Source organism: Lissotriton helveticus, chromosome 10, assembly GCF_964261635.1.
Source record: "Lissotriton helveticus chromosome 10, aLisHel1.1, whole genome shotgun sequence".
Lineage (NCBI taxonomy): Eukaryota > Metazoa > Chordata > Amphibia > Caudata > Salamandridae > Lissotriton > Lissotriton helveticus.
Window position 1 is genome coordinate 1,009,648,505 of NC_136071.1, and position 22,797 is coordinate 1,009,671,301.

The following is a 22,797-nucleotide window of genomic DNA, read 5'->3' on the forward strand; positions in this document are numbered from 1 at the left end:
GGTAAAGCGGCAAGCGCTGCGACCCACCAGTTGTGCCCCAAGTCCTTCTACACACATGTGGCCTGTGACGTTGATGACCGTCAGGGCCACAGTCAGAGTGGCAGCCGTTCGTTTCCGCAGATAGGAGAAGGTGGGTCTGGTTGGATTGTTGAACACCTGCATTTCGATTCGTTCTTTAGCCGGGATGTCCATTTGGTTCGAGTCGCTGGGGGTCAGCGGGCAGAAGTGTGTCTTTGTCTTGTTTCGCCCGGCCCCATGAGAAGAATGTGCTGCAGTTCTGCTGGAGGTGGCATTGCCCGTATAGCTCTCTTGCAGGAGGATCAGCCAGGCAAGGCAGGAGCCGTGGACAGAGAAGGGTGAAGGGACGAATGGTATTGAATGTCCAGTGGCATGGGGTAGCAACCCACAGATCCAGCAGTTGGTGGTATTGGTGGCAAGATTGTGCTGGTGAAGTAGCTGCACGAAAGAGTTGTTCCAAAACTCCTTTCGCCTCTCTCTTAGTTGAGGAGAGAGCGAAATTAGATAATGTTCCTTCATGGTGGTAGGCTGAGCAGTGGTTAGGAATGTTTCGTGAGCAGGTGCGTGTTCTTCCATAATCCAGAGCGTAGTCATGAGGAGAAAACAGAGGAGGATTACGATGAAGAGTGCAATTGTCTTTGAGCTATGGAGTCTGTCTATTCTCGGATTTCTGTAGTGGGTATTTCCTGCTGTCTCCGTCGGCTTCTTATTTGGCGCTTCCATCATCTTCTTATCTGGCGCTTCCATCATCTTCGTCTTCAAGGTGCTCGGTAGTGGGCAGGACCACAGACTTAGTTTTAGCTTCTCTCCGGGTAACCCTTGGTAGTTTGGGTCACCGTTCTGAGATCCTTTAACCTAGTCCGTGGCCTACTTAGCCGAAGCTCCCTCCTTTCGACGCAGGAAATACCCTTCTCGAGATGGCACAGTGGGGTCAGGATGTTTTGAAAGTTCAAGTGTCTCAGTATCAGGGTAGCAGTTCAACGATGGTGGGTCCTGGTTCAGGAGCTCTTCTTGGGTGTTGACGGTGTCTGTCGTGGCCAGGGCTGGAGAGACCTTTTTGCAGTGATGAGCGTGCAGCCAGTGTTTCTTCCCCTCCACTCGAAGTGCGGTCCGAGTGGTGATCAGCACTTGCCAGGGGCCCGTCCACCGGGGTTCCAAACTCTTTGATCGCTGAAAATTTCGGATCAGCACGAAGTCCCCCGGCTGGATGGCGTGACCCGGACCCCTGGAAGCATCGGGGATGGCCTGCTGCACCTGCTGATGAAGGACAGACAAAGTTTCAGTCAATTTGTACAGATAATCAGACATTAGGACATCCGGAACGTCATGAATGGAAGTTGGTTTCGGGGCAGACCAGACGCTCATGGGTCGACCGAAGACAACTTCATAAGGGGTTAAGTGATGTCGGGTGGGGGTAGAGCGCATCGATAGCAATGCCAATGGGAGGGCGTCTGGCCATTTCAGGCCCGTCGTAGCCACTATTTTGGCCAGTTTAAGCTTTAGTGTGGCATTGTGCCGTTCGACAAGCCCAGCAGATTGAGGGTGGAAGACTGCGTGGAATTTCTGTTGAATACCCAGCCCATTTAGGATGAGCTGGATAACTTTGGCTACAAAGTGGGGGCCATTATCACTCCATAAAACACGACAGAGGCCATAACGGGGGAAAAACTCCTTTAACAGAACCTTTGCAGTGGCCATAGCGGTGTTGTCACGGGTTGGATATGCTTCCACCCACTTGCTAAATGCGCACACCACGACGAGTACATATTTCAGGCCTTGGCATCTGTCTAGCTGGATGTAGTCCATCTGCAGGACTTCAAATGGGTGGTTTGGGACCCCAAATCCCCCCCGGGGTACTACAGTTCCTTTCCCGGGGTTGTGTTGCAGGCATATTAAGCATTGTTGGACCAGGCGTTTGGCGGAATCTGGGATCTTGTCATTGTGCCAAACCCTGGAGACAAGTTCGATCATGGGGGCTGATCCTATGTGGGCAGGGGAGTGTGCCATGGTTAATATGGGAATCAAGTACGAATCAGGTAGCAACCATCTGTTCGTGTCTTTTGTCCGCCAGCAGCCTTCATCGTCTTTCAATCCCACCCGTGTCCATTCAGTCAATTCGTGTTGTGTGCTAGCCGTTTGTATGTCTCTAATTGTGTCCTTGGCGTCAGTCCAGTTTTCTGCTTGTGACCTGGTCACGTACATATGTGTTGTCGTTCTATTTTCAGCTGTCGTTCGGGCGGTGATGTCGGCTAGTGCATTTCCCTGTCCAATAATGTCTGTCACTTTCTTGTGTGCCTGGCATTTGATAACGGCAAGTTTGTTGGGGAGGAGGACAGCTTCGATTAAGGCGGAGACTAAATCCCCGTGCAAAATGGGTGTGCCGTGTGAGGTCAAGTATCCTCTCTCCCTCCAGAGGAGCCCAAAATGGTGAACCACCCCGAAGGCATACTGGCTGTCAGTGTAAATGTTCGCTGTGGTTCCTGTTGCCAGGATGCAGGCTCGCGTCAAAGCAATCAGTTCCGCTGCCTGGGCAGATCGCTGGGTGATGCGGGCTGTTTCTACTACCGTTCGAGCCGTGGTGACTGCATAGGCAGCGGAAGTGGTGCCATCGGAGAGTTTGATGCAAGAACCGTCCACCCACAACTCCCCGTCGGGGTCAGGGAAAGCTGTGTCTCTGAGATCGACCCTACTCCTGGTCTGTTCGTCCGTAAGAGTCACGCAGTCATGTACGGGGTGCACATTGGGATCGTTCTCTGGCAAGGGTAACAGAGTTGCTGGGTTCAGTGTGGTGCATCTTTTCAGGGTGATATGGGGGGCAAGAAAGGTCAGTTCGTATCCAGTCAGTCGTGCACTCGTCAGATGTTGTGTCTTGGTTTGGTTCAGGAGGGTGTCGACTGCATGGGGTACCAGTACCGTGAGGGAATTCGAGAGTACAATCCCCTCACTCTGTCGGATAGAGACTGCAGCAGCAGCTACAGCTCGAAGGCAGGCAGGCAAGGCTCTGGCGACAGGGTCAAGAGTGGCAGAGAAGTAAGCGCACGGTCGTTGCTTAGGGCCGATGGCCTGGGTCAGGACAGATAAAGCGCACCCCTCCCTTTCGTGAGTGTAAAGGGAGAAGGGCTTTCTGTAATCAGGGGTACCCAGGACAGGGGCTGAGCAAAGAGCATCTCGCAGTTCTGTAAAGGAAGTTTGACACTCAGGAGTCCAAGGGAGTGGGAAAGGGACGTCTTTGTTTAGCAGAGAAAGCAGTGGTTTTACAACGAGGCTGAAGTTTGGTAACCATTGTCGGCAGAAGGAGGTGAGGCCTAATAGGGAGCGAACCTGCTTCTGGGTTTTAGGGACAGGGGTATCTAGAATGGTTTGGATTCGATCAGGGGTGAGTTTTCTTCCATCTTTGGACAAAAGGTGGCCTAGGTAAGTGACCTGGGGTAGGCAGAATTGCAACTTCTTCTTGGAGACCTTGTGGCCATTTTCCGCAAGGAAGTGCAAGAGTTGAATGGTGGCGGTAACCGCTAGGGGGGTGGTGTCGGCTGCCAAAAGGATGTCATCGACATATTGTACCAACACCACCCCGTCGGGTAACTGGACTTGGTCTAGTTGTCTTTTGAGGGCCTGGCTGTAGATGCTAGGGCTTTCCGTGTAGCCTTGAGGCGCTCGGCAAAACCTATATGAGCGGGCTTTTAGGGTAAAGCCGAAGAGATATCGGCTGTCTGGGTGGATGGGGATGGAGAAGAATGCGTTCTTGAGGTCGATGACGGAAAAGGTGGTGGCAGTGGATGGAATCAAGGTCAGGATGGTGGTGATGTCTGAGACCACAGGGTACTGGGGTACCACCACTTTGTTGATCTCTCGGAGGTCGATGATGAAACGGTATGCTCTCTCATCTCCCTCTCCCTGCTTCTTGATAATGGGCAAGATAGGGCTGTTGCAAACGTTGCTAACCACTTCCTCTACCACTCCTGCGTCTATCAGTGACTGGATAATCATTACCAATGCCTTCTCGCCCTCTGGCGATATCCGATATTGTGGGAGTTTTGGGAGTGTTGCGTCTGGTCGGACAGTAATGTGCACTGGGTCAATTAACATACGCCCTACGTCCGAATCCGCTTTGGCCCACAGATACGGAGGTAGAGTGTCAAGCAGGGACGCGTCAACGTCGGTGATGGAAAACATGTGTCGGGGGGAACAATGTCTAAGCAGAACGGGGTTGTCGTAAAGAAACACTCGAACTCCATCTTGAGAACACCTAATCGTCGCTCGGAAGTGTTTCAGTAAGTCAAGTCCCATAATGGCGTCAGGGCTATTGGAGGAAAGCAAGAACGTGGTGTCGGTGGTGTTGTTTTCTACGTCAAAGAGAATCGGGGCAGACAAAGGGTTGGTGGAGGGCGTTCCATCGAAACCTGTCGATGTTATGAGTGAGCCAGACAAGGGTGCCCTTGGAATCAGTCGTTTAGATAACGCACTACGGGTTGCGCCAGTGTCTACCAGAAATGGAGACTTGGTACCCAGGACCTTAGCAGTGACATAAGGGCCCTGCTGGTCAACATAGAGCTCGACTGGATCCCTCCCTCGCCCTTGGCTGTCCTATGCGAAGGTGTGAGTGTCGTCATAGTCAGATTGTTGATATTGGTTCTGCCTGGGTCGGTCGAACGTATTTGGTCTGTTTGATCTGTCATTAGTTGCGTCATTTGGGGGCCCTCGTTGTTGTCCCTTAGGTCTCGGTCCGTTTGCTACATCCCTGGGGTCTTTGTTTCTGATCATTTCCAGAAGAACTGGGCACTGGGATTTCCAATGGCCAGTCCCTTTGCAGAAAGCGCACTGGTCTTCTCTAAGGTCTGTGCGTCCACTGTAGGAAGTCAGAGTGCGGTCCTGGGGAAATGTAGTCTTAGGGACGTTTGTCTGGTAGTTTCCCCGGTATTGGTCTCGTCCTATAGCCACCCCTTGCAGTTTGGCAATCATCACCCTCTCTTTTAAGTCCTTCTTCTTTTTCTCTGTCGCCCTATCGTTTTGATTTTTCTGATGCTCATAATATTGGGCCATTTGGAGAATCGCTGTAGGTTTGGAGGCTGCCCAACTACTCTCGCTGGCCTGTAGTTTCTGGGAGATTTCCGATGATAGGCCCTTAACATAATTCTGGACAAACAGATGGTGTCCGGTTGCAGTGGTCATGTCCTGGCCGCTGTAATCGGAGAACACCGTTTCAAACCGGGAGAAGTATTCCGATACATCCTCCTGGGGTTTTTGGCGACAGGCTGTTACTATCGACCAGTCCACTTTCTTTTCTGGGATTAGGGTTTTTAATTTCTCTACGATTTTATCTGGGAGGTCTAGAATGGATTTCAACGGCTTTTGTCCTGGTCCCCGTTGTTTGTCCAGGTCATCGAGTTGTGACCAGGTATGTCCAAACAGCTCAAGGTGGTCGACTTTCCGGATTTGCTTCCACACATCAGCTGGTAGACATAACCCGAAGAACAAGTCGATGTCAGCCAGGGTCATGATCGTTGAACCCAGGGCTGTACCCAATTCAGTATAGAAGGCAGTGGGGTTTTTACGTAGGTCGGGTAGAGATTTCCGGAATGTCAGTATCTCTTGCCGGTCCCATGGCTGGTAGACCCAGTTGTATACTACCCTTCCCTTCGCATCTTGGTTGTTTGCATCATCGTGAGTCCCTGTACCCCGAGGAGGAACCCAGTAAGGGGCAGCCTCACGTATCGGCATCATGGTGTTAGATTGCTCGGTTGGTGGTTCGGTCACTACGGGGGCTGCGGATTTAGCTCCCGGCTTTCGTTCAGTGAGGTGGCGGAAAACCTCAAGCGTACGCGTAAGGAGGTCCGACACATCACACTCGCCCTCATCCCCGATATCGACCTTCCGGTACAGAGTCCTTAGGCTCTCGGGACCTTTGTCTCGATATCGGTCCTCGTATGCATTCAAGACATGATAACACAGTCGTACGGTAAAATGTCGTCTGTGACTCCCTGTATACGAGCTGAACATATCTGTGATGTACTCTTCATCATCCTTCCTTTCTACCAGTGTCCTTGCTATTTTGTCGATCCCCGCTCGCTCATCTTTGTCTAGTCTGTTTGTTCTTGCAGGGCCAGCCCCTCGAGTCTCATGGTCGTCTAACGTCGTTGTTGATGCGGGTTTTAACACAAGGGGTTCGGCTGGCACAGAGGCCATTGGGGCCGACGCTGTGGCGGTACCTTCGTTTGTACCTGGGGGTGGCGCGTGCTGCGCCACGGGTTGAGAAGGGGCATATGGAGGGGGCATGTAGATGATAGGAGGACCTAACAGCAGGTCCTCATTGGCTTGTCGTTTCGAGGGTAAATCAGGGTAGAGCATGGAGGGGGTTCTAACCGGACACTGGCTTGGCGTTTCCATTTCTAGTTTCTGTTTAGCTTTCTCTCTTTCCTTTATCTCTTTTTCTAGTTTCTGAGCAGCTAGGTGGGCTGCTTTTCGCAGCTCTTTTTCCAACCTACTCTCAGTTTTCTTTTTACGTTGTTCAGTTTCTTTTCGCCACATGCCGAAGCTGTCAAGCATAGTAGGTGTTGTCTTGTTTTTACCCAGGGCAGTTTCTAGCGTTTTTATTTTATCATCATCGAAGGATCCTATCAGGGGCCATTGACTTTCTTGACCCTTTTTTGTATATTTATGCCATAGTCTACTATAGGCTATAGCGGTCAATCCATGCTTCATGAACATGTCCTTATTAGGGGTGCCTTCCAGTGGGGCTGGATGGTCCATCTCTAATAGGCGGTCCGGGCTAAACAGGCTACTAATCAGTGGGGAGAAGACAGACATGACGGCTCGTAACGAGGGACTAAAAAGTCAGCACTGCCTATCTTATCACTAGGTGCAAAGACTGGACAGAATATTTCTATTCTACGTTGTTTGCAGGCAGTGAATACCTCATGGATCAAAAATAACAAAAGACCAATAAATAACAATGGGGAGAATGAGTAGGTCCGCAAAGATCTGCGTTACCTACCCTTTTCACTATCTGCAAAAAGGGTGGTCTCTTCCCTGTTTGCAGACAGGGAATCTCCAGGAAACAATAGTTTTGCGAACAACAGTTCAGTTTCAAGTGATTATTGAGTGGGGGAGAAAAAAATAAGCACGGCTGCTGCCCTACCTATCCTCCACTGCTTGCAAAGAGAGAGCCCGTTGTTTCTCCGTTTGCAGACAGTGAATCTCCAAATAAATAAAAAGAGCAATACTAGTATTTTTAAACAAACAAGCAATCAAGCAATTATTTCGCGACTTGTCGTGGTTACACGACCTTACCCGGACCGCATGGACAGTTTCCTGTCTTCCGAATCCAGCGCCCGATCGTCCTCTCTTCTTCGTTATCCTCGCGGCACTCCTGATGGTTCCCAGTCAGGACCGTAGATCGCTCGAGAGAGGTCTGTTCGGAACCAGTGAAGTTCGGATGATCGGCTGTCAGACGAGGGTCTATCGGACAGACGCGTTCCCGATCGTTGCAGTCGTTCACTTTGTCGTCAGGACCTCTCCCACTGGATCCATGGGTCGCTGATGGGCCCCACGCTTGGGACGCCAATTGTGAAAATAATTGGGGGGGCGCTACCAACCAGAATATAAGATCCTTAAGTATTGCCCGGCGGTGTCGCCTCTTGAACCCACAAAAGAAGTTAAACTATTGAAGAGGCAGGCGCTGGAGACTGGAAGGCAGGAAACAAGGTTTTTATTCTCTCCGGAGGAGAACACAACGAAACGGACAGAAGGTATCGTTCTGAGGTGCTCTAACTGCATCCCTGAGGCCTGGCCTCTTATACACATGTTTATCTGTTTATTGCATGTAACACATTCTCGTCGATACTTTGATGTACGGAAAGACATCCTCAGAATCCCCCCCTTTCCCAGCCCGTTCCCACGCAAGGTTACAGTGGAAGTCCCCGCCCCAGTCACAACAGGTGATGATCATCGCGCAGCTGGATATTCCGCCGATTCACGGAGTGTGTGGGGTTTGATCGGGTCTCGTAGGGCGGGGGCTTTGATCAACCCGGGGATCCCTTGCTGGGGGGGAACTTTCTATTGTACGGGGAGGGGCAAGGAACAGAATCGGCAGAGCTGGGTGTCGGCCTGGGAACGAGGAAGACGAACGGGCACACGGGGAAAAGGGGTTTGCATCAAAGGGCCGGGGATCATAAATGGGAAGAAGGGAGGTGTCGCACTGGGAACGAGGAAGAGGGCCTGGGGCAGAGCAGCGCTGAAGAGGGGTTTTATGATTCGCGGCAGGTGCAGGCAGGGGGGTTGTCAGTATGCGGGGGGGATGCCGGCGAAGCTAGGAGTGGGAGAGAGGCGCGCTGGCTCTCGGCGGGAGCAGGGAAGCCATGGTGTTCAAAATGGCGGCTGTTTTACGCGCACAAAAAGGTTAAGGAGAGCAAGAGGGCGCCGATAATGTTGACGGTCTTAGTCCAACTTTCAACAACGTCACTATCGAAAAGTGCAGGTACCCTCCCTCTCAAAATAAAAAAGTGCTTGCACTCAGTACCGGACAGTACCGGCCCACTTAAAGCACTGGGCATAGCATTTTTGTACTGGAAGGTCGCCTTTCAATTACAGTACCCATGAAAGACATCACACACATACGTTTGCACTATGGTGTTAGACAGCCTATTTGAAGGACAGAGGTGTGGAAGAGAGGTCTAAACTGGGGTGGCATGGTGAGCAAAAGAATGATGGATTTAACCCAGATCTTTTGACTGGGGGTGAATGTTTTGATTTGTTCTGCATTCCGTCCATCAATTGTGTGTCTTTTGCTTTCTCACCCTAAGTGCGCCAGGTATGCCCAGACGTGGGTCCTGGGCTCACTGTGCCACTGGAATCAAGCTATCCTGGCTGAAGAGGGGTGAAACCCCGAAACCAGTCCTAGGAAGCTTGTTTCCGGTCCAGGGAAGGCATGGCTTGGCAGTTCAGGTTGGACTGTTCCAATGAGGCACATGGTCAGACTGATTTGCATATGGCCATGTCTGAACTGGGGTGGCAGAGTAGGCTAAAGTACGGTGATGGATTAAACCCAGATCTGTTGACTCGGTGTGAGTGTTTGATTGGTTCAGATGCTCCGTTCATCACCACCCCCTTTTGTACCGCTTTGTTCGCCATAAGTTGGCAGGGTATGCTCAAACGTGAGTCCCTTGCTCACTTTGCCACTGGATTCAAGCAAGCCTGGCTGAAGACGTCTGTAATGCCAGAAACCGGTCCTAGGAAGCTTGTTTCCGGTCCAGGGAAGGCATGGCTTGGCAGTTCGGGCTGGACTGTTCCCATGAGGCACAGGGTCAGACTGATTTGCATATGGCCATGTCTGAACTGGGGTGGCAGAGTGGGCTAAAGAACGGTGATGGATTAAACCCAGATCTGTTGACTGGGTGTGAGTGTTTGATTGGTTCAGATGCTCCGTCCATCACCACTCCCTTTTGTACCGCTTTGTTCGCCATAAGTTGGCACGGTATGCTCAGACGTGAGTCCCTTGCTCACTTTACCACTGGATTCAAGCAAGCCTGACTGAAGACGGCTGAAATGTCAGAAACCGGTCCTAGGAAGCTTGTTTCCGGTCCAGGGAAGGCATGGCTTGGCAGTTCGGGCTGGACTGTTCCCATGAGGCACAGAGTCAGACTGATTTGCATATGGCCATGTCTTAACTGGGGTGGCGGAGTGAGCTAAAGAATGATGATGGATTAAACCCAGATCAGTTGACTGGGGATGAGTGCTTGCAATGTGAAACACTCCGTCCATCATTCCCTTTAGTTTTGCTCTATTTAATTAGTGTCAAAAAGGGTGAAAAACGATGCGCTGAAATACGGACTCAAGCAATTGCTAGTGGCTGGGACTTTTGCAGCATTCTACCCACTCTGTGAGTGATGCCTTCAGGGCAATGCCCTAAGTGCGATGGGTGTCCCCGGAAGTAAGTCTCCGACTTGCTGTGTCACAGCACTCAAACTATATTTCACTGATGAGCCTAATTAGGCTGAAACAGTCTGGGATTACTTGGTTTGCTGATCAGAGGGGGCGGCGCACGGCCTAATAATTTTGGCTGGGCTATTTCTATTGTAGGAGGTCCACGGCTGATGCCATTGGCTGACCTGTCTGTGAAGTGGCATCGTGGGCAAAAAGCGAAGGACTGACTTGTGGCGTGAGACTTTTACAATCACTCCACTCATCTCCTTTGTGTTTTTCTCTTTTACTAGGAGGTTTGCAGGATAGGTGCTTTCATTAGAAGAGGTAAGGCAGTTGTCTCCCTACACCACCTAGTAATTGCATCAAACTTCCGAAAAAGCCCAGAAAATAACAGTTTTCCGTTTGTATGGGTACTCTACAGTTGTCAGATTTTTCTGTTGCCTGGAGCTTGATCCTGTGAGCTGCCTCACTGCCTGGAACGGTAGGGAAAGAAGTCGACGCTTCTGAAAGGAATGAATGTGGGGAGGAAGGGCTTTCCAGCATTTAGTGGAGAGAAGAGAAAGAGAAAAAGAATGGAAATAGAAGGTAACTCCTAGAGGGTGTGGAGGCAGAAAAACCATCGGGGAGAGGATATGGCCTAACTGCTAGGGCAGTCGATTTCAAATCTGGGGAACCCGGCTCGAGTCTCGGCAGGGACGCTCAACGTCCTGTGATTCTGGTATTTGGCCTTGTGTTATGTTATGTTGAATTGACTTGTATAGTACACTAAACACCGGTGAGGGTACCAGGCGCTTGGGCAGGTGAGTGGTATCAAGCCAGGGAGGGATATGCTTAAAGTAGCATCTTAGACAACAAGAAAGGACAGCGACTATAGGGATGCTTAGACGTGAGAGATGTAAGCATTAGGTGGCTATTTAAAAAGAGGACAACGAGTTTTTGGGTTGAAAGCATCATATAGCTGAAGGTCTTGCAAGATGTTTCTTTCCTAGAGCTGCAGAAACGAGCACTTCACATGAAGGGGGGAGTCATTGCAGGGACTGTGGCTTTCAGAGGTGGCTGTCAAGAACCAGATGAGCATTCTCCATGCCCACAATCGATACACATCATTTGGGGGGAGGGAAACGACCACAGCAACAGCGTGTATGTCGACAGTGCCACAGCCACAGTGACAATGGCAACCTATTTTACAGCACTCACTGTATCCTTCACATGACACTATTCAACATGCTTGAGGCATTCAGCCACATACATACATGCTACATGGCAAAAAGTAGTAAGGGCCTGGAGGCGATAAGCTCTGGCTGTACCCTTGGCATGCAGACCATTGTGTTTTGCTGCTGAAACATCTTTGAACATTCTCCTCGCTTCAAATAAAATCCTGGAAACTAGGGTGTTGTATCTGTGCTGAACTAACCCCAGATGAAACCAAGTTTTTTTCTCTTTATTCGAGGTCTTGAAGAAGTGAGGCCATCACCCTTATTAATGTGGACAGTTCTTTTAGCCCTCAGGAGTAATACATATTTAGAATCGCAGTTGCCCACTGAATCTAAGAGGCAAAGAAACACTGCAACGCAGCGCAACAGCCACAGTTGCTGCCCTGCATTGCGATAGGAGTAGAAAGCAGCATAGAATCATATTTACAAATGTGGCCTGCTGCTTTCTTACCCTGCTCTGGCTCACAAACAGGCTAACTAATGCCACGCACACACACCTTTGCACCATAGTGCAAAAGTGTGTGTGTTCTGTCTAGCAGATATTCGAACAAAATATCAAGTTATAAATATCGAGAGAAACTAATATCGAGTTTTTAATATCCTGTCACAGAAATATCATGATGCAGGAATTACCGGTATGTTGGCAAAAATCTAGATTTTAAGGTATGTAATATCGTTTTCAAAAATATTGTTGCTGCTAATATCAATTGCAATAATATTGTTGTAAAAAATATAGTTTTTTAAATTATCTTTAGGAGTTTTAAATAATATTGTAATTGTATATGTTATATACTATTTGCATGTGTTTTAATTTTTTGATAGTGTGTCATTTTAAGTTATTTATAATTTTTATTTGATTTTTAAAGTAATTTATAGTGTCATAGCGGGTTGCGAGGGTTATAGTAAATTAAGTATATTAAATAATTATTAGTTTTTTAATTAATGATTATTTCATTGTTAATTAGGTATATACATTTTGTAATTTTTTAAAAATTATGTTTTAGGTATGAGTTGTACGATTTGTAAGAGGATAGGGTGTGTAGTTAATTATGTAATTACATAATAATATATTAATTATTAATTAATGATTCGTTATTTAATTGTAAATGGGTTATGTACATTGTGTAATTATACATTTTTTAAGTTATGTTTTATATGTTGGTTGTTGGGTTTGTAGGGGGTTAGGGTAGGTAGTTAATTAAGTAATACTTTTAAAATGATTAATTATGTAATTGATAATTAATTGTGTACATTGTGTAAATATAACTTTTTAAAGTTATGTTTTAGGTGCAGGTTGTTGTGTTTGGTGGGGTATAGAGTGGGAAGTTAATTAAGGAAATATTACATTTTAATTTGATGAGTAATTTTAATTAAAATGTGTAATTTTTTAATAAATATGTAAATTATTTAATAAATATATTGTTATGTTATATATTTCGGTGTTGTGTTTTTAGGGGGATAGGGTGGAAGATATTTAACAATTATTTGATCATCTATTATTAATTATTTTATTTATTACTTAATATGTGAATTATAATTTTGCATTTTAATTATATTTTGAACTTGTGCTGCTAGGTATGTGGAAGTATAGTGTGGAAATTGTATTAAATAATCAATGAATGGCATTTTATATTTGACATTAATTATTTAAAAAACTTTATCTTTATGTACACTTTTTAATTGCTTTTAATATATATATATTGTATATATATGTATATATATATACATATAAGCATATATATATATATATATATATATATATATATATATATATATATATTACCTACTGGCGGTCGCCAGTAGGTAGTTATAGTTAGGATTGTTTTCCATAGGAAATCCGCAACATTCTATTGGGAATAACTTTGGCGCCGGTGGACAAATCTTCGCGAATTTCTCAAAGAAGATGGCCCACTCCGCTCTGCTCCTTCCCTGAAAGTCTGGGGGGGATTCGTCAAGCGGGGGCCGAGATATTTGGGGGGCCCCAAAATGTGTTTTCCCCATGTTAATTTCCATAGGGCGGTTGGACTCACTTTTAGCCCGAACGGCTGAATGGATTTCCACCAAACTTGGCAAAATTGTAGGGACTGGTAGCCCGATGTGCCTTTGCTATGTCTCAAGATATGTGCTGCAGTGGATTTTGAGTAATTTAGGTTAAAAAAAATATATATATCTATAAGCGAGCCCCGGTACGCGCACCTGGGCGCGTACCAGCACGCTACGCGAGTACACGAGCGGAAAGCTGATTGGCTCTCGGGTGTCTGTCAACATTCCAAACAGTCCGGAGCGGCCACCATCTTGTGTCTCGGTAGGATTGTCGCGGAGGGAGCGAGGGGAGCGCCCGGTACGCGCACCGGGGAGCGTACCCTGGAGAAAAAAGAATGACAGAGTTTTTAAAAAATGTAGCATTTTTTATAAATTGGAGGTAGTTCTAAAAAGAACTGTTTTTTTAATTCTTTTTGTTGTTTTATATTTTTTTTATTGTTTTTTTGAACATTTTTTACTTTTTTTGGCTTTTATGAACAATTTTATATTTTTTTTGTAATTTTTATGGGGACAAACAAAAAACAGGGAATTGTAAACGGCTCAACTGGAGCAAAAAAAATCAAGAAAAAATGAAGGCTTCTTTTTGCACTGGTGGTTGTCTCCAGCATGGTTAATCAATTTGATGCTTTGTTCACGATAAGAAATTGTAGTCCCACAAAATACGCAAATAATTTTATATTCTCCAAACTGGGTTTGTATGTTTGGGACCATCTCCCTTGCCTCTAGACCCAATGGAGTGTGTTGTTTGCCTGTGGAGGTGCTTGCAGAAGATTGGGGAGGGTTTCTCGTTAGTTCTCTCACCTCTGCTGCAGAATAGTTGTTGGGATGCCTCCGTTGCATGTGGCGAATCATGGTATTATTACCAAAAGAGTACTTTTTCGCAGGGTTCCCCCTGGAAAGTACAATGCCACATATCAGACATGTCACTTTCGCCGCATTGACTTTCTTTTCGCCCCTTGGGAATTTAAAAAACTCCCACACAATGTGCTCTCTCGGTTTATAAGGGGGATTGTCTTCAGGCAGGAAAGTCCTCCTCTCCTCCTCCTCCTCCTCCTCCTCCTCCTCCTCCTCCTCCTCCTCCTCTTCTTCTTCACCACCAATGTGGTGTTGTGGTGGACCTTGTGGTGGTGGTGGTGGTGGTGCAGATGCTCCTGCTGCTGCTGCTACTGTAGCCATTTCTCAATGAATGGAAACAGGTCTTCCTCACTCAAAGAATAAAGTGAGAATGAGGAAAAAAGGTGGGGGCTTTCATCATTTGGAAAACAAAACTGTTCTGAACCAATGAAAAGTGTTATTTTCAGGTCACATGACCCAGGCTTTCATCATTTGGAAAACAAAACTGTTCTGAACCAATGAAAAGTGTTATTTTCAGGTCACATGACCCGACGCGCTTACGCTACGCGCCCGGGTCGCGCCCCGGGGCGCTTACGTTGCACGATCGTATGCGCTCGGGCGCTTCCGGGTGCGCTTACGCCGTGCATCATAAGACGCATCTCGCGGCTACGCGATACGTGTCTTGTGACGCACGGCGTCGCTGCTACGCGATACGTCACAATGTTGTTTTTGTTCGCGGAAATAGCGCTAACGGGACGCTCACCGGTACGCGCACCGGGGCGTGCCGCAAGACTGCGCTTACCGGTGCGCTCACCGGTACGCACACCGGGAGCGCACCAGGGCAAATTGTTTTTAAAAAAAGGGAACAATATACATAAAAAAATAGTATTACAAAAATATACAATATAAAATTCATTATAAAAAATATTATATTTCATATCTATAGAGATTTGCTATTAAAAAACCTTTGAAATTCACTGAAAAAAACAGGTTTGAGGCCCTATATATAGTTAGGAATTAGCATTTAAAAAACCTATGAAATTCACTGAAAAAACCATAGGTTTCACACCAGTTATAGTTAGGAATTAGCATTTAAAAAACCTATTAAATTCACTGAAAAAAACATGTCATCAGTGATGTCACTGACCATGTCATGAGTGATGTAATATGTGATGTCATCAGCAGTGCATTGCACGCGCAAGTTATAGTGAGTCCAACTAACTATAACGTGGGAATTTCAATGGTTTTATGCAAGTAAAATTTCCAGGTAACTATAACTGGTGTGAAACCTATGGTTTTTTCAGTGAATATATATATATATATATATATATATATATATATATATATATATATATATATATATATATATATATATATGTGTATAAAATACTTTTTCATATTAACTGTGTTTATTTTTCTTCAATTAATGCATATTTTAAAATATGGTATGTATTTGAAGTGAATTAGGATTTAAACTCATGGTGCATACGACACAGGGCTCACGTACAAGGGGGATGGCAACAATGTAAATGTTGTAAGAAAGTCTGCTGACCAATGGGGTCGCTGGGTGTTGGCTGAATGCTCGATAAATGGCAATAAATGTACACTATGTTCTCTTTATGGATCAACATGTGATGGCCCGGAAATGCTGTGGAGATTTCAATATTAATGGCCTGGGGGTTCAGTGGGGCATCCCAGGAAGCAAATATTCTGGTAGGAAAAGAAAGGTTTGTATTGCTTTAACAAATTTAGCCATCAATAATGGCCTTACCGACATTTGGACATACATGAAACCTACAGACTTAGGTAGTACTTCTTTCTCTGCACCGCATAAGGCTATTTTCCGATTAGATTATTTTTTTGTTTCTCACCAGTTTATCTCCAATTCTCGTATTGAGAGGCACCCTCGGATACTTTCGGACCACAATCCATTAGTTCTTATTGTTAGCTTTTCTGGGGGGGACAAGCAAGTCCGGGGATGGACCTTCGAACGGAGGTTGCTCATTGATCCAGATTATGTCTCACACATGAAGGGGTGGGTTAAAGCATTTTGGGATTTTAATCGTGGGAGTACAAATGCGGAGTAGTCAGAGGAGAAACCACTAGTTATAGTCTGCATCGCCAGAAAAAGGAGCTACAGCGGGAGGAGGCGATTTAAGATAAGTTAACTAAGCTGGAGAGGCATTGGCTACTGCTATTAGTACGGGAGGGCCGAGTGAAGAAATAATACTTCAGCTAGCTATAAACAAGGCTGAGGTTGGTGAACATATCGCTGCGAGAGCAGCAGAAATTTATTTGGCAAAAAGACAGCATTGTCACGAATATAAGGAGCGGGTTGGGCATACTTTGGCCGTAAGAGTAAGACAAAAATGGCGGCTGGCGAGATCTCTGAAGTTTATGATGCTAATAAGAAGGTTATAACAGACTTTCTAGGGATCCGAGAGACGTTTAGGTGTTTTTATCAACACATATACAGTAGAGAATCATCAGAGATGCAGTTGGATATACGAAAGTACTTAGATAGAATATCTGCACATTAACTCGATCCTGTGGATCGGGAGAAACTCAAGAGGTTGTTGACTCATGAAGAAATAATGAGAGCTCTGCAAGATTTACCATCTGGTAAGGCGGCAGGCCCTGACCAGATTCCGCTAGAGTCCTACAAAATATTAATAGATATTATTGGACCGGACTTGATCGAGGTTATCTTGCTGGCTCAAAGGGGGAGGGGGGGCCTGCACCCGAGTCTTGGGCCAAAGGTGATGTCATAGTTTTCTTAAAAAAAATAAGCTACCTACGGAGCCAGGTTCATACCGCCCAATAACATTATTAAATAGCTATGTTAAAATCTTTTCGAAAGCCATGGCCTCAAGGCTAAACAATATTTTAAGTAAAACTATTCACCCCTGTCAACATGGGTTTATAATAGGCCGTGGAAGCACGCAGCATGTACGGCGAGTGATAACACTTTTCGATGAAACAGAGATCTCAGGAGACCCTATGGCCACTTTGGTATTAGATGATGAGAAAGCATTTGATAGGGTCTCCTGGGATTTTCTATGGGAATCGATGAGATGGTTTGGGTTGGGGGAAGGTTTTATTAAAGCTATTCAGGTACTCTATTCGGCACCCACAGCTCTAAGTCTGATGCTAAACAGTGGCCATACTTTGCCTTTTATTATCAAGCGGGGGACCCGGCAGGGGTGTCCATCTTCACCCCTGCTATTTGGATCCTTTAATAAGGCTATTTGAGGCCAATAATGGAATCCTCCCAATTGTTTGTTAGGGCACTGAATCTAAAGTTTTAGCCTACGCCGACGATGTGGCCATAGTTATGGCCATCCGTCTTCGGCGTTGACGGTGGTGGAGTCAATTGCACAAGATTTTGGCAGATATTCAGAATACGCTCTAAATAAAACCAAAACTCAAGTTATAAACAATCAGCTTGCTAATATTGAAGATCCTCGTGTTACAGATTCAGCAGTATACTTGGGAATTATGATCATGCCTGATTTAGAGAACTTGGTAGCCAAGAACATCAAGCCAGTAATTAGGAAGGCGAGAGCCGATTTCGATAGACTAAATAATCTTCATCTATCACTTGTTGGACGATGCAATGTGGTGAAGATGATGTTTTTGCCAAACATTCTATATTTGTTTAGGGCAATCCCGTTGGAATTTCAAAAACATTGGTTTGGTATTTTGGAAGGTATAGTTAATCGATTCATTTGGGCACACAGGAAAACTAGGAGGGCTCTCCGGTTTATGTCATTACCACGGGAGAAAGGGGGGTTTTTAGTTCCTGATTTTCGAAGTTATTATTGGGCTGCCGCTCTCCAATACATGGGTATACTGTTTGGTGCATTTTCCGGGGATTTGGAAGGGGAAATAGAGCTCCCCGACGTTTATAAGCTGCTCCTGGGGGAGCATGCTGAGAATTGTTTTGGGAAATTTTCGGAGCCCAGCTACTATAAAAGGACAACATTTAAGACTCTTGCAGCCGCATTTAAGATTTGGATGGCACTAAAAAGAAAGATTGGCTTGGGGAGACTTAATCACTACACCCTGCTTTACAAAAATCCTACCCTTCCGGAAATCTTTTCAGATGAGGTCATGGCAGTCTGGGCAATGAAGGGAGTTCGGATGGCTAGGCACCTGATACTCAACGAAGGATTTCGTCAGTTTGGGGATATTCAGTTGGAGTTCGGGCTGGAAAGGGGCAACTTTTTTAAATACTTTCAGCTGCGTAGGTTTTTGGTAAAAAGCTGGGGGGGTTTAGTGGGTTTAGTAGAAATAAAATTATAGATATTATTAGGGGCAGTACCAAGGGCACAATTAGGCTACTGCATGTAGAATTGATAGCACTAAAGCAGGATGATTTAGTTAAGCACGGGAATAAATGGGTGGAACGTGTGGGGGCCGCCCCAGAGGGGCTTGCGGAATCTCTAGAATTAGCTCAGATGGTTCTGTGCTCTGCCGGGCTCCAAGCGCAACATTTTAAAACTGTGTTTGCTTTATATTATACTCCGGCGAGAATAGCGCAGTGGGGCAGGCTATTAGGGATTATCTGTCCGCGGTGTGGTGCGCTGGCAGCAGACCTAGTGCATATGTTAGCATCCTGCCCTCGCCTTCAGTGTCTGTTAGAATCCATTACGAGATTTTTAGATCTGTCACTGGGGTTAAAAGCTACATTAACCCCCGCTATGGTTTTGCTGGGAGTAAGCAGTAGGGAACGGAACAATATGGCTTATCAATTTCTTTTTATGGTTATGGCTGTAATACGGATGAGTATCGCTTCCGCCTGGCTTGACCCTTTACCCCCTACTTTTCATCAATGGCTTTCGCGTTTACTCTCAATATATACAATGGGAAAAGCTATCTATGAGAGGAAGGGGAAGAAATCAAAATTGTTAGGGTGGGGTATATGGACCCCCCTAGCAAGATGGAAGGATCCATAGAAACTGTAATAACCCAGGTTTATAAGCTGAGTTGGGGGGTGGATGATGTCTGTACGGTGGTTTTTATCTCAAATGCTCTCTTTGCAAACCCAGATGAATGTTCTTTTTTTGTTAGATATTTTGCTCCCTTCCGCTTAAAATGCTTCTTTTTTGTTTGATGCTTTGCAATTATTTTATGCAACCTTTTGTGTATGCGTGGTGCTAAAACCTCATATTTGTGTATTCTGAATTTGGTTGAGATGCCGTGCTGATCTCTGGGGAAAAATGTTAAAACTGAATAAAGAGATTTAAAAAAGAAAAATTGAAGGGATGTACTTTCCATACTGCGGCACATACTGGAGCGGGAATAGTAACTTTTACCCCTATTCAGTCTAACGCTTTCCCTACCATTCCACCGACTGGAGTGGAAATAGTACATTTTACTCCTCCTGAGTCCAACGCTTTCCCTACTGTTGCACTGACTGGAGTGGGAATAGTAAATTTTACCCCTCCTGTGTCCAAAGCTTTCCCAACTTTTGTACAGACTGGAGACAGGATAGTGATTTTTACCCCTCCTGTGTCCAACGCTTTCCTTACTTTTGCATCAACTGCAATGGTAATAGTATATTGAATATTTCTAATATGCAATAGTTCTGTTATCATCACCTGATTCTGTAGTATTGTTTGTTTGTGTATTTAATTATATATTGTTAATATATTTTGGATAAAACATTATTTCCTTTTGTTTATTTTTTATATATAAATTGTAATGTTTTTAAAGCGTACAGTACATTAAGGGGCCGATTCCGATTCATGTCGGAAGGGCTCCGAACCATGGTCGGAGCCCTACCGACCGAATCGGTCATTGCCAGCCAGATTCCATTCCGACCGAGCCATTCCGTTGGGCTTGGTCGGAATGGAATCCGACTAGGATTTCCGGGTTTGGCCTACGACGGGCTCGGAGAGCCCGTCTGCCATCCGGAAATCTTCCAGTACTCCCCCGGTCGCCTCTTTACGACAGAGGGAGTACGATGGCAGCTTTTCACTGCCTTTTCGTGTCGGTCTGTCCAGCACGAAAAGTCAGTCGGAAGCTGTCTCTGTGGGCCCCCAGCAGGGCCCCCAAGGGTGTGAGGCCGCCGGATGGCAGCCTGGGGGGCACCTATGGCGCCCCTCCGTTGATCCCCGCACCCGGTGGCAGGCACCTTGGGTGGCCGGCTACAGGGTGCAGGGATGAACTGCACCCCTACCTTCAGCAATGCAAGCATGCTTTCCGACCGGAAAGCATGCTTGCATTGTCAGGTATACGAATGCGACAGTACTTGCAGGGCTGTGACCGACGACGGCAGAACGGTCGGTCACAGCTCCTGCCTGATGTCGGATGAATCGGAATAGACCCCTCAGTGTTATAGTTTTTATTTTACATTTCTATTTGTATGTAACTGTATATATATATATATATATTACCTACTGGCGGTCGCCAGTAGGTATATATAGTTAGGATTTTTTCCCTATGGGATTTTTGAAAATTCTATGTCTAATAACTTTGGCGTTTGTGGACGGAATTGGCTGAAATTTTCAGGAAAATGGCACATTTTGTTTCTGAGCAGCCCCTGAAAATTTTGGGGGGGTTCGTCAAGGGGGGGCCGAGAAAAAAGGGGGGTCCCAAAACGCGTTTTTCCCATGGTAATTTCCATAGGGCGGTTGGCCTCACTTTTAGCCCGAACGGCTGAATGGATTTGCACGAAACTTGGCAAAATTGTAGGGACTGGTAGCCCGATGTGCCTTTTGTAGGTCTCAATATATGTGCTCCAGTGGATTTTGAGAAATTAACGTTTAAAAAAAGATATATATCTGTAACAGCGGACTGGGCAGCGGCCCAGGACGCGTACTTTTCGCGCAACGGAGCTTTGTGAAGCGAAGCTGATTGGTTCTCCGGCGTCTGTCAACATTCCAAACAGTCCGTAGCGGCCGCCATCTTGTCTCTCGGTAGGATCGAGAGACAAGAGGAGGTCAAAACAAAGGGGGAAATAACTATAAGGGGGCATAGTAGATCCTCGCTGACCCCCTAGGTTTGATGTGGAGGTTTTAAAAGGGCCCCGCGGGGCAAAAAAAAAAAAAATTATAATAATCGAACGGCTGAATGGATTTGCACGAAACTTGGCAAAATATTAGGGACTGGTAGCCCGATGTGCCTTTGCTAGGTCTCAATATATGTGCTCCAGTGGATTTTGAGAAATTAACGTTCAAAAAAAGATATATATCTGTAACAGCGCTCCGCTTCGCGTAACGGAGGTTTGCGAAGCTGATTGGTCATTCTGTCACTGGGCTATAGTTGGGCTACATCTGGCTGATATTTGGGCTACATTTGTTTTTTTGTGTGTCTGGCGGCCATCTTTGGGCTACATTGGGCTACATTGGGCTTCATTGGGCTACATTGGGCTACATTTGGGCTCCAACATATATATAGGCCAATGTAGCCCAATATATATTTTTCAAAGTTAATTTTCGTAAAAACCACTGGAGCATATATCTTGAGACATAGCAAAGGCACATCGGGCTACCAGTCCCTACAATTTTGCCAAGTTTCGTGGAAATCCATTCAGCCGTTCGAGCTAAAAGTGAGTCCAACCGCCCTATGGAAATGAAGGAAATGAATGGGTAATTTGTAATTAGCAAATAGCTAATCGCAAACTAGGAATGGTAAAGAATCGCTATTTATTCCTTAAAGTTCGCTATTTAGGAAATGCAAAAAACTTTGATGATACATATGGCGGTTCATCTCTAACAAGATAAGAAGCATAGGGATACATTTATGATGACTGGCGCATCACCAGGGATGTGTTAGTCATTCTGTGCCGCTGTTCCGTCACCTATGGTGTGCTGCATTTACAATGCGGCGCATCATGGGGCAAAAACAGCACAGATGCGTGATGTATCTGTGCCGTAAAGGTGGCGCATTGCTGGAGTTGTATCGCAAGTGTGATGAAGCTCCAGCAAGGGTCGGGGGTGCCCCTGTTGCAGGGTTTCTGTTCTCACACAGAACTGTGGACAGAGGATTGGAACCTCGGCGAATTAGGGTGTCCCAAAACTCACGTTAGTAATCAAAAACTCCTTAGCAAGCTAGGTACAGTGTCACATTGGATATAACAAACTCTCAATGTTTAGACAATCCAGAATATGAACTTATAGTACCTCAGGATACGTGGAACTCATGAACAGTCGGTCGTTATATATTTCTTAGAAACCAGAACATGGAGTTAAGAAGAACACATGTGTATTTGAAATGTTTATTTACTAATGCCGTCTTCTCAGGCGTAGTATCTTAGATAATACAAGTACACATATTATCAGTAGCAAAATTACCAGCATAGTTGCTAGTACATAAAAAGGGAATGGTGATAGTATGTTAACATGCTGTAAATGAATAAGAGTTAGCAACACTTATAAGCAGCCGCGGGCCGTGGAGGGAGTTACGGTGGGGCAGGGAGGCGGGGAGGGGGAGGGGCAAGGTAGAGAGGGCTCCACCCTGCTTCTCCCCCTCCCCGCCTCCCTGCCTCACCGTAACTCCCTCCACGGCCCGCGGCTGCTTATATCTCACCCTCCCTAATACACATATTATATTATTTGCTAAGAAGGTCTCTTTGTGTTGGTTTAGGGCGTGCCCATACTTTAGTGTCTTACATTTGAAGGAATCACATCAGCATACACCAGCTCTCTCTTCATGTGAACCGCATCAACTGTTGTGTATGTGTGTTCGGCAAAGCAATATAAAACCCGCCTCATGCCCAGAATTGGCAGAAGTTGCACTTATGTTATGAGTATGAAGTCGTGGA